We start from the raw sequence: 11,610 nt of genomic DNA, 5'->3' as shown, positions 1-11,610 counted from the left end.
AGGGTTAGGGTTAGGGTTAGGGTTAGGGTTAGGGTTAGGGTTAGGGTTAGGGTTAGGGTTAGGGTTAGGGTTAGGGTTAGGGTTAGGGTTAGGGTTAGGGTTAGGGTTAGGGTTAGGGTTAGGGTTAGGGTTAGGGTTAGGGTTAGGGTTAGGGTTAGGGTTAGGGTTAGGGTTAGGGTTAGGGTTAGGGTTAGGGTTAGGGTTAGGGTTAGGGTTAGGGTTAGGGTTAGGGTTAGGGTTAGGGTTAGGGTTAGGGTTAGGGTTAGGGTTAGGGTTAGGGTTAGGGTTAGGGTTAGGGTTAGGGTTAGGGTTAGGGTTAGGGTTAGGGTTAGGGTTAGGGTTAGGGTTAGGGTTAGGGTTAGGGTTAGGGTTAGGGTTAGGGTTAGGGTTAGGGTTAGGGTTAGGGTTAGGGTTAGGGTTAGGGTTAGGGTTAGGGTTAGGGTTAGGGTTAGGGTTAGGGTTAGGGTTAGGGTTAGGGTTAGGGTTAGGGTTAGGGTTAGGGTTAGGGTTAGGGTTAGGGTTAGGGTTAGGGTTAGGGTTAGGGTTAGGGTTAGGGTTAGGGTTAGGGTTAGGGTTAGGGTTAGGGTTAGGGTTAGGGTTAGGGTTAGGGTTAGGGTTAGGGTTAGGGTTAGGGTTAGGGTTAGGGTTAGGGTTAGGGTTAGGGTTAGGGTTAGGGTTAGGGTTAGGGTTAGGGTTAGGGTTAGGGTTAGGGTTAGGGTTAGGGTTAGGGTTAGGGTTAGGGTTAGGGTTAGGGTTAGGGTTAGGGTTAGGGTTAGGGTTAGGGTTAGGGTTAGGGTTAGGGTTAGGGTTAGGGTTAGGGTTAGGGTTAGGGTTAGGGTTAGGGTTAGGGTTAGGGTTAGGGTTAGGGTTAGGGTTAGGGTTAGGGTTAGGGTTAGGGTTAGGGTTAGGGTTAGGGTTAGGGTTAGGGTTAGGGTTAGGGTTAGGGTTAGGGTTAGGGTTAGGGTTAGGGTTAGGGTTAGGGTTAGGGTTAGGGTTAGGGTTAGGGTTAGGGTTAGGGTTAGGGTTAGGGTTAGGGTTAGGGTTAGGGTTAGGGTTAGGGTTAGGGTTAGGGTTAGGGTTAGGGTTAGGGTTAGGGTTAGGGTTAGGGTTAGGGTTAGGGTTAGGGTTAGGGTTAGGGTTAGGGTTAGGGTTAGGGTTAGGGTTAGGGTTAGGGTTAGGGTTAGGGTTAGGGTTAGGGTTAGGGTTAGGGTTAGGGTTAGGGTTAGGGTTAGGGTTAGGGTTAGGGTTAGGGTTAGGGTTAGGGTTAGGGTTAGGGTTAGGGTTAGGGTTAGGGTTAGGGTTAGGGTTAGGGTTAGGGTTAGGGTTAGGGTTAGGGTTAGGGTTAGGGTTAGGGTTAGGGTTAGGGTTAGGGTTAGGGTTAGGGTTAGGGTTAGGGTTAGGGTTAGGGTTAGGGTTAGGGTTAGGGTTAGGGTTAGGGTTAGGGTTAGGGTTAGGGTTAGGGTTAGGGTTAGGGTTAGGGTTAGGGTTAGGGTTAGGGTTAGGGTTAGGGTTAGGGTTAGGGTTAGGGTTAGGGTTAGGGTTAGGGTTAGGGTTAGGGTTAGGGTTAGGGTTAGGGTTAGGGTTAGGGTTAGGGTTAGGGTTAGGGTTAGGGTTAGGGTTAGGGTTAGGGTTAGGGTTAGGGTTAGGGTTAGGGTTAGGGTTAGGGTTAGGGTTAGGGTTAGGGTTAGGGTTAGGGTTAGGGTTAGGGTTAGGGTTAGGGTTAGGGTTAGGGTTAGGGTTAGGGTTAGGGTTAGGGTTAGGGTTAGGGTTAGGGTTAGGGTTAGGGTTAGGGTTAGGGTTAGGGTTAGGGTTAGGGTTAGGGTTAGGGTTAGGGTTAGGGTTAGGGTTAGGGTTAGGGTTAGGGTTAGGGTTAGGGTTAGGGTTAGGGTTAGGGTTAGGGTTAGGGTTAGGGTTAGGGTTAGGGTTAGGGTTAGGGTTAGGGTTAGGGTTAGGGTTAGGGTTAGGGTTAGGGTTAGGGTTAGGGTTAGGGTTAGGGTTAGGGTTAGGGTTAGGGTTAGGGTTAGGGTTAGGGTTAGGGTTAGGGTTAGGGTTAGGGTTAGGGTTAGGGTTAGGGTTAGGGTTAGGGTTAGGGTTAGGGTTAGGGTTAGGGTTAGGGTTAGGGTTAGGGTTAGGGTTAGGGTTAGGGTTAGGGTTAGGGTTAGGGTTAGGGTTAGGGTTAGGGTTAGGGTTAGGGTTAGGGTTAGGGTTAGGGTTAGGGTTAGGGTTAGGGTTAGGGTTAGGGTTAGGGTTAGGGTTAGGGTTAGGGTTAGGGTTAGGGTTAGGGTTAGGGTTAGGGTTAGGGTTAGGGTTAGGGTTAGGGTTAGGGTTAGGGTTAGGGTTAGGGTTAGGGTTAGGGTTAGGGTTAGGGTTAGGGTTAGGGTTAGGGTTAGGGTTAGGGTTAGGGTTAGGGTTAGGGTTAGGGTTAGGGTTAGGGTTAGGGTTAGGGTTAGGGTTAGGGTTAGGGTTAGGGTTAGGGTTAGGGTTAGGGTTAGGGTTAGGGTTAGGGTTAGGGTTAGGGTTAGGGTTAGGGTTAGGGTTAGGGTTAGGGTTAGGGTTAGGGTTAGGGTTAGGGTTAGGGTTAGGGTTAGGGTTAGGGTTAGGGTTAGGGTTAGGGTTAGGGTTAGGGTTAGGGTTAGGGTTAGGGTTAGGGTTAGGGTTAGGGTTAGGGTTAGGGTTAGGGTTAGGGTTAGGGTTAGGGTTAGGGTTAGGGTTAGGGTTAGGGTTAGGGTTAGGGTTAGGGTTAGGGTTAGGGTTAGGGTTAGGGTTAGGGTTAGGGTTAGGGTTAGGGTTAGGGTTAGGGTTAGGGTTAGGGTTAGGGTTAGGGTTAGGGTTAGGGTTAGGGTTAGGGTTAGGGTTAGGGTTAGGGTTAGGGTTAGGGTTAGGGTTAGGGTTAGGGTTAGGGTTAGGGTTAGGGTTAGGGTTAGGGTTAGGGTTAGGGTTAGGGTTAGGGTTAGGGTTAGGGTTAGGGTTAGGGTTAGGGTTAGGGTTAGGGTTAGGGTTAGGGTTAGGGTTAGGGTTAGGGTTAGGGTTAGGGTTAGGGTTAGGGTTAGGGTTAGGGTTAGGGTTAGGGTTAGGGTTAGGGTTAGGGTTAGGGTTAGGGTTAGGGTTAGGGTTAGGGTTAGGGTTAGGGTTAGGGTTAGGGTTAGGGTTAGGGTTAGGGTTAGGGTTAGGGTTAGGGTTAGGGTTAGGGTTAGGGTTAGGGTTAGGGTTAGGGTTAGGGTTAGGGTTAGGGTTAGGGTTAGGGTTAGGGTTAGGGTTAGGGTTAGGGTTAGGGTTAGGGTTAGGGTTAGGGTTAGGGTTAGGGTTAGGGTTAGGGTTAGGGTTAGGGTTAGGGTTAGGGTTAGGGTTAGGGTTAGGGTTAGGGTTAGGGTTAGGGTTAGGGTTAGGGTTAGGGTTAGGGTTAGGGTTAGGGTTAGGGTTAGGGTTAGGGTTAGGGTTAGGGTTAGGGTTAGGGTTAGGGTTAGGGTTAGGGTTAGGGTTAGGGTTAGGGTTAGGGTTAGGGTTAGGGTTAGGGTTAGGGTTAGGGTTAGGGTTAGGGTTAGGGTTAGGGTTAGGGTTAGGGTTAGGGTTAGGGTTAGGGTTAGGGTTAGGGTTAGGGTTAGGGTTAGGGTTAGGGTTAGGGTTAGGGTTAGGGTTAGGGTTAGGGTTAGGGTTAGGGTTAGGGTTAGGGTTAGGGTTAGGGTTAGGGTTAGGGTTAGGGTTAGGGTTAGGGTTAGGGTTAGGGTTAGGGTTAGGGTTAGGGTTAGGGTTAGGGTTAGGGTTAGGGTTAGGGTTAGGGTTAGGGTTAGGGTTAGGGTTAGGGTTAGGGTTAGGGTTAGGGTTAGGGTTAGGGTTAGGGTTAGGGTTAGGGTTAGGGTTAGGGTTAGGGTTAGGGTTAGGGTTAGGGTTAGGGTTAGGGTTAGGGTTAGGGTTAGGGTTAGGGTTAGGGTTAGGGTTAGGGTTAGGGTTAGGGTTAGGGTTAGGGTTAGGGTTAGGGTTAGGGTTAGGGTTAGGGTTAGGGTTAGGGTTAGGGTTAGGGTTAGGGTTAGGGTTAGGGTTAGGGTTAGGGTTAGGGTTAGGGTTAGGGTTAGGGTTAGGGTTAGGGTTAGGGTTAGGGTTAGGGTTAGGGTTAGGGTTAGGGTTAGGGTTAGGGTTAGGGTTAGGGTTAGGGTTAGGGTTAGGGTTAGGGTTAGGGTTAGGGTTAGGGTTAGGGTTAGGGTTAGGGTTAGGGTTAGGGTTAGGGTTAGGGTTAGGGTTAGGGTTAGGGTTAGGGTTAGGGTTAGGGTTAGGGTTAGGGTTAGGGTTAGGGTTAGGGTTAGGGTTAGGGTTAGGGTTAGGGTTAGGGTTAGGGTTAGGGTTAGGGTTAGGGTTAGGGTTAGGGTTAGGGTTAGGGTTAGGGTTAGGGTTAGGGTTAGGGTTAGGGTTAGGGTTAGGGTTAGGGTTAGGGTTAGGGTTAGGGTTAGGGTTAGGGTTAGGGTTAGGGTTAGGGTTAGGGTTAGGGTTAGGGTTAGGGTTAGGGTTAGGGTTAGGGTTAGGGTTAGGGTTAGGGTTAGGGTTAGGGTTAGGGTTAGGGTTAGGGTTAGGGTTAGGGTTAGGGTTAGGGTTAGGGTTAGGGTTAGGGTTAGGGTTAGGGTTAGGGTTAGGGTTAGGGTTAGGGTTAGGGTTAGGGTTAGGGTTAGGGTTAGGGTTAGGGTTAGGGTTAGGGTTAGGGTTAGGGTTAGGGTTAGGGTTAGGGTTAGGGTTAGGGTTAGGGTTAGGGTTAGGGTTAGGGTTAGGGTTAGGGTTAGGGTTAGGGTTAGGGTTAGGGTTAGGGTTAGGGTTAGGGTTAGGGTTAGGGTTAGGGTTAGGGTTAGGGTTAGGGTTAGGGTTAGGGTTAGGGTTAGGGTTAGGGTTAGGGTTAGGGTTAGGGTTAGGGTTAGGGTTAGGGTTAGGGTTAGGGTTAGGGTTAGGGTTAGGGTTAGGGTTAGGGTTAGGGTTAGGGTTAGGGTTAGGGTTAGGGTTAGGGTTAGGGTTAGGGTTAGGGTTAGGGTTAGGGTTAGGGTTAGGGTTAGGGTTAGGGTTAGGGTTAGGGTTAGGGTTAGGGTTAGGGTTAGGGTTAGGGTTAGGGTTAGGGTTAGGGTTAGGGTTAGGGTTAGGGTTAGGGTTAGGGTTAGGGTTAGGGTTAGGGTTAGGGTTAGGGTTAGGGTTAGGGTTAGGGTTAGGGTTAGGGTTAGGGTTAGGGTTAGGGTTAGGGTTAGGGTTAGGGTTAGGGTTAGGGTTAGGGTTAGGGTTAGGGTTAGGGTTAGGGTTAGGGTTAGGGTTAGGGTTAGGGTTAGGGTTAGGGTTAGGGTTAGGGTTAGGGTTAGGGTTAGGGTTAGGGTTAGGGTTAGGGTTAGGGTTAGGGTTAGGGTTAGGGTTAGGGTTAGGGTTAGGGTTAGGGTTAGGGTTAGGGTTAGGGTTAGGGTTAGGGTTAGGGTTAGGGTTAGGGTTAGGGTTAGGGTTAGGGTTAGGGTTAGGGTTAGGGTTAGGGTTAGGGTTAGGGTTAGGGTTAGGGTTAGGGTTAGGGTTAGGGTTAGGGTTAGGGTTAGGGTTAGGGTTAGGGTTAGGGTTAGGGTTAGGGTTAGGGTTAGGGTTAGGGTTAGGGTTAGGGTTAGGGTTAGGGTTAGGGTTAGGGTTAGGGTTAGGGTTAGGGTTAGGGTTAGGGTTAGGGTTAGGGTTAGGGTTAGGGTTAGGGTTAGGGTTAGGGTTAGGGTTAGGGTTAGGGTTAGGGTTAGGGTTAGGGTTAGGGTTAGGGTTAGGGTTAGGGTTAGGGTTAGGGTTAGGGTTAGGGTTAGGGTTAGGGTTAGGGTTAGGGTTAGGGTTAGGGTTAGGGTTAGGGTTAGGGTTAGGGTTAGGGTTAGGGTTAGGGTTAGGGTTAGGGTTAGGGTTAGGGTTAGGGTTAGGGTTAGGGTTAGGGTTAGGGTTAGGGTTAGGGTTAGGGTTAGGGTTAGGGTTAGGGTTAGGGTTAGGGTTAGGGTTAGGGTTAGGGTTAGGGTTAGGGTTAGGGTTAGGGTTAGGGTTAGGGTTAGGGTTAGGGTTAGGGTTAGGGTTAGGGTTAGGGTTAGGGTTAGGGTTAGGGTTAGGGTTAGGGTTAGGGTTAGGGTTAGGGTTAGGGTTAGGGTTAGGGTTAGGGTTAGGGTTAGGGTTAGGGTTAGGGTTAGGGTTAGGGTTAGGGTTAGGGTTAGGGTTAGGGTTAGGGTTAGGGTTAGGGTTAGGGTTAGGGTTAGGGTTAGGGTTAGGGTTAGGGTTAGGGTTAGGGTTAGGGTTAGGGTTAGGGTTAGGGTTAGGGTTAGGGTTAGGGTTAGGGTTAGGGTTAGGGTTAGGGTTAGGGTTAGGGTTAGGGTTAGGGTTAGGGTTAGGGTTAGGGTTAGGGTTAGGGTTAGGGTTAGGGTTAGGGTTAGGGTTAGGGTTAGGGTTAGGGTTAGGGTTAGGGTTAGGGTTAGGGTTAGGGTTAGGGTTAGGGTTAGGGTTAGGGTTAGGGTTAGGGTTAGGGTTAGGGTTAGGGTTAGGGTTAGGGTTAGGGTTAGGGTTAGGGTTAGGGTTAGGGTTAGGGTTAGGGTTAGGGTTAGGGTTAGGGTTAGGGTTAGGGTTAGGGTTAGGGTTAGGGTTAGGGTTAGGGTTAGGGTTAGGGTTAGGGTTAGGGTTAGGGTTAGGGTTAGGGTTAGGGTTAGGGTTAGGGTTAGGGTTAGGGTTAGGGTTAGGGTTAGGGTTAGGGTTAGGGTTAGGGTTAGGGTTAGGGTTAGGGTTAGGGTTAGGGTTAGGGTTAGGGTTAGGGTTAGGGTTAGGGTTAGGGTTAGGGTTAGGGTTAGGGTTAGGGTTAGGGTTAGGGTTAGGGTTAGGGTTAGGGTTAGGGTTAGGGTTAGGGTTAGGGTTAGGGTTAGGGTTAGGGTTAGGGTTAGGGTTAGGGTTAGGGTTAGGGTTAGGGTTAGGGTTAGGGTTAGGGTTAGGGTTAGGGTTAGGGTTAGGGTTAGGGTTAGGGTTAGGGTTAGGGTTAGGGTTAGGGTTAGGGTTAGGGTTAGGGTTAGGGTTAGGGTTAGGGTTAGGGTTAGGGTTAGGGTTAGGGTTAGGGTTAGGGTTAGGGTTAGGGTTAGGGTTAGGGTTAGGGTTAGGGTTAGGGTTAGGGTTAGGGTTAGGGTTAGGGTTAGGGTTAGGGTTAGGGTTAGGGTTAGGGTTAGGGTTAGGGTTAGGGTTAGGGTTAGGGTTAGGGTTAGGGTTAGGGTTAGGGTTAGGGTTAGGGTTAGGGTTAGGGTTAGGGTTAGGGTTAGGGTTAGGGTTAGGGTTAGGGTTAGGGTTAGGGTTAGGGTTAGGGTTAGGGTTAGGGTTAGGGTTAGGGTTAGGGTTAGGGTTAGGGTTAGGGTTAGGGTTAGGGTTAGGGTTAGGGTTAGGGTTAGGGTTAGGGTTAGGGTTAGGGTTAGGGTTAGGGTTAGGGTTAGGGTTAGGGTTAGGGTTAGGGTTAGGGTTAGGGTTAGGGTTAGGGTTAGGGTTAGGGTTAGGGTTAGGGTTAGGGTTAGGGTTAGGGTTAGGGTTAGGGTTAGGGTTAGGGTTAGGGTTAGGGTTAGGGTTAGGGTTAGGGTTAGGGTTAGGGTTAGGGTTAGGGTTAGGGTTAGGGTTAGGGTTAGGGTTAGGGTTAGGGTTAGGGTTAGGGTTAGGGTTAGGGTTAGGGTTAGGGTTAGGGTTAGGGTTAGGGTTAGGGTTAGGGTTAGGGTTAGGGTTAGGGTTAGGGTTAGGGTTAGGGTTAGGGTTAGGGTTAGGGTTAGGGTTAGGGTTAGGGTTAGGGTTAGGGTTAGGGTTAGGGTTAGGGTTAGGGTTAGGGTTAGGGTTAGGGTTAGGGTTAGGGTTAGGGTTAGGGTTAGGGTTAGGGTTAGGGTTAGGGTTAGGGTTAGGGTTAGGGTTAGGGTTAGGGTTAGGGTTAGGGTTAGGGTTAGGGTTAGGGTTAGGGTTAGGGTTAGGGTTAGGGTTAGGGTTAGGGTTAGGGTTAGGGTTAGGGTTAGGGTTAGGGTTAGGGTTAGGGTTAGGGTTAGGGTTAGGGTTAGGGTTAGGGTTAGGGTTAGGGTTAGGGTTAGGGTTAGGGTTAGGGTTAGGGTTAGGGTTAGGGTTAGGGTTAGGGTTAGGGTTAGGGTTAGGGTTAGGGTTAGGGTTAGGGTTAGGGTTAGGGTTAGGGTTAGGGTTAGGGTTAGGGTTAGGGTTAGGGTTAGGGTTAGGGTTAGGGTTAGGGTTAGGGTTAGGGTTAGGGTTAGGGTTAGGGTTAGGGTTAGGGTTAGGGTTAGGGTTAGGGTTAGGGTTAGGGTTAGGGTTAGGGTTAGGGTTAGGGTTAGGGTTAGGGTTAGGGTTAGGGTTAGGGTTAGGGTTAGGGTTAGGGTTAGGGTTAGGGTTAGGGTTAGGGTTAGGGTTAGGGTTAGGGTTAGGGTTAGGGTTAGGGTTAGGGTTAGGGTTAGGGTTAGGGTTAGGGTTAGGGTTAGGGTTAGGGTTAGGGTTAGGGTTAGGGTTAGGGTTAGGGTTAGGGTTAGGGTTAGGGTTAGGGTTAGGGTTAGGGTTAGGGTTAGGGTTAGGGTTAGGGTTAGGGTTAGGGTTAGGGTTAGGGTTAGGGTTAGGGTTAGGGTTAGGGTTAGGGTTAGGGTTAGGGTTAGGGTTAGGGTTAGGGTTAGGGTTAGGGTTAGGGTTAGGGTTAGGGTTAGGGTTAGGGTTAGGGTTAGGGTTAGGGTTAGGGTTAGGGTTAGGGTTAGGGTTAGGGTTAGGGTTAGGGTTAGGGTTAGGGTTAGGGTTAGGGTTAGGGTTAGGGTTAGGGTTAGGGTTAGGGTTAGGGTTAGGGTTAGGGTTAGGGTTAGGGTTAGGGTTAGGGTTAGGGTTAGGGTTAGGGTTAGGGTTAGGGTTAGGGTTAGGGTTAGGGTTAGGGTTAGGGTTAGGGTTAGGGTTAGGGTTAGGGTTAGGGTTAGGGTTAGGGTTAGGGTTAGGGTTAGGGTTAGGGTTAGGGTTAGGGTTAGGGTTAGGGTTAGGGTTAGGGTTAGGGTTAGGGTTAGGGTTAGGGTTAGGGTTAGGGTTAGGGTTAGGGTTAGGGTTAGGGTTAGGGTTAGGGTTAGGGTTAGGGTTAGGGTTAGGGTTAGGGTTAGGGTTAGGGTTAGGGTTAGGGTTAGGGTTAGGGTTAGGGTTAGGGTTAGGGTTAGGGTTAGGGTTAGGGTTAGGGTTAGGGTTAGGGTTAGGGTTAGGGTTAGGGTTAGGGTTAGGGTTAGGGTTAGGGTTAGGGTTAGGGTTAGGGTTAGGGTTAGGGTTAGGGTTAGGGTTAGGGTTAGGGTTAGGGTTAGGGTTAGGGTTAGGGTTAGGGTTAGGGTTAGGGTTAGGGTTAGGGTTAGGGTTAGGGTTAGGGTTAGGGTTAGGGTTAGGGTTAGGGTTAGGGTTAGGGTTAGGGTTAGGGTTAGGGTTAGGGTTAGGGTTAGGGTTAGGGTTAGGGTTAGGGTTAGGGTTAGGGTTAGGGTTAGGGTTAGGGTTAGGGTTAGGGTTAGGGTTAGGGTTAGGGTTAGGGTTAGGGTTAGGGTTAGGGTTAGGGTTAGGGTTAGGGTTAGGGTTAGGGTTAGGGTTAGGGTTAGGGTTAGGGTTAGGGTTAGGGTTAGGGTTAGGGTTAGGGTTAGGGTTAGGGTTAGGGTTAGGGTTAGGGTTAGGGTTAGGGTTAGGGTTAGGGTTAGGGTTAGGGTTAGGGTTAGGGTTAGGGTTAGGGTTAGGGTTAGGGTTAGGGTTAGGGTTAGGGTTAGGGTTAGGGTTAGGGTTAGGGTTAGGGTTAGGGTTAGGGTTAGGGTTAGGGTTAGGGTTAGGGTTAGGGTTAGGGTTAGGGTTAGGGTTAGGGTTAGGGTTAGGGTTAGGGTTAGGGTTAGGGTTAGGGTTAGGGTTAGGGTTAGGGTTAGGGTTAGGGTTAGGGTTAGGGTTAGGGTTAGGGTTAGGGTTAGGGTTAGGGTTAGGGTTAGGGTTAGGGTTAGGGTTAGGGTTAGGGTTAGGGTTAGGGTTAGGGTTAGGGTTAGGGTTAGGGTTAGGGTTAGGGTTAGGGTTAGGGTTAGGGTTAGGGTTAGGGTTAGGGTTAGGGTTAGGGTTAGGGTTAGGGTTAGGGTTAGGGTTAGGGTTAGGGTTAGGGTTAGGGTTAGGGTTAGGGTTAGGGTTAGGGTTAGGGTTAGGGTTAGGGTTAGGGTTAGGGTTAGGGTTAGGGTTAGGGTTAGGGTTAGGGTTAGGGTTAGGGTTAGGGTTAGGGTTAGGGTTAGGGTTAGGGTTAGGGTTAGGGTTAGGGTTAGGGTTAGGGTTAGGGTTAGGGTTAGGGTTAGGGTTAGGGTTAGGGTTAGGGTTAGGGTTAGGGTTAGGGTTAGGGTTAGGGTTAGGGTTAGGGTTAGGGTTAGGGTTAGGGTTAGGGTTAGGGTTAGGGTTAGGGTTAGGGTTAGGGTTAGGGTTAGGGTTAGGGTTAGGGTTAGGGTTAGGGTTAGGGTTAGGGTTAGGGTTAGGGTTAGGGTTAGGGTTAGGGTTAGGGTTAGGGTTAGGGTTAGGGTTAGGGTTAGGGTTAGGGTTAGGGTTAGGGTTAGGGTTAGGGTTAGGGTTAGGGTTAGGGTTAGGGTTAGGGTTAGGGTTAGGGTTAGGGTTAGGGTTAGGGTTAGGGTTAGGGTTAGGGTTAGGGTTAGGGTTAGGGTTAGGGTTAGGGTTAGGGTTAGGGTTAGGGTTAGGGTTAGGGTTAGGGTTAGGGTTAGGGTTAGGGTTAGGGTTAGGGTTAGGGTTAGGGTTAGGGTTAGGGTTAGGGTTAGGGTTAGGGTTAGGGTTAGGGTTAGGGTTAGGGTTAGGGTTAGGGTTAGGGTTAGGGTTAGGGTTAGGGTTAGGGTTAGGGTTAGGGTTAGGGTTAGGGTTAGGGTTAGGGTTAGGGTTAGGGTTAGGGTTAGGGTTAGGGTTAGGGTTAGGGTTAGGGTTAGGGTTAGGGTTAGGGTTAGGGTTAGGGTTAGGGTTAGGGTTAGGGTTAGGGTTAGGGTTAGGGTTAGGGTTAGGGTTAGGGTTAGGGTTAGGGTTAGGGTTAGGGTTAGGGTTAGGGTTAGGGTTAGGGTTAGGGTTAGGGTTAGGGTTAGGGTTAGGGTTAGGGTTAGGGTTAGGGTTAGGGTTAGGGTTAGGGTTAGGGTTAGGGTTAGGGTTAGGGTTAGGGTTAGGGTTAGGGTTAGGGTTAGGGTTAGGGTTAGGGTTAGGGTTAGGGTTAGGGTTAGGGTTAGGGTTAGGGTTAGGGTTAGGGTTAGGGTTAGGGTTAGGGTTAGGGTTAGGGTTAGGGTTAGGGTTAGGGTTAGGGTTAGGGTTAGGGTTAGGGTTAGGGTTAGGGTTAGGGTTAGGGTTAGGGTTAGGGTTAGGGTTAGGGTTAGGGTTAGGGTTAGGGTTAGGGTTAGGGTTAGGGTTAGGGTTAGGGTTAGGGTTAGGGTTAGGGTTAGGGTTAGGGTTAGGGTTAGGGTTAGGGTTAGGGTTAGGGTTAGGGTTAGGGTTAGGGTTAGGGTTAGGGTTAGGGTTAGGGTTAGGGTTAGGGTTAGGGTTAGGGTTAGGGTTAGGGTTAGGGTTAGGGTTAGGGTTAGGGTTAGGGTTAGGGTTAGGGTTAGGGTTAGGGTTAGGGTTAGGGTT

This window comes from Heloderma suspectum, chromosome W, assembly GCF_057233095.1.
Source record: "Heloderma suspectum isolate Gila_16-S chromosome W, 16-S_ref, whole genome shotgun sequence".
Classification (NCBI taxonomy): Eukaryota; Metazoa; Chordata; class Lepidosauria; order Squamata; family Helodermatidae; genus Heloderma; species Heloderma suspectum.
Note: the sequence above shows the minus strand (reverse complement) of the source record.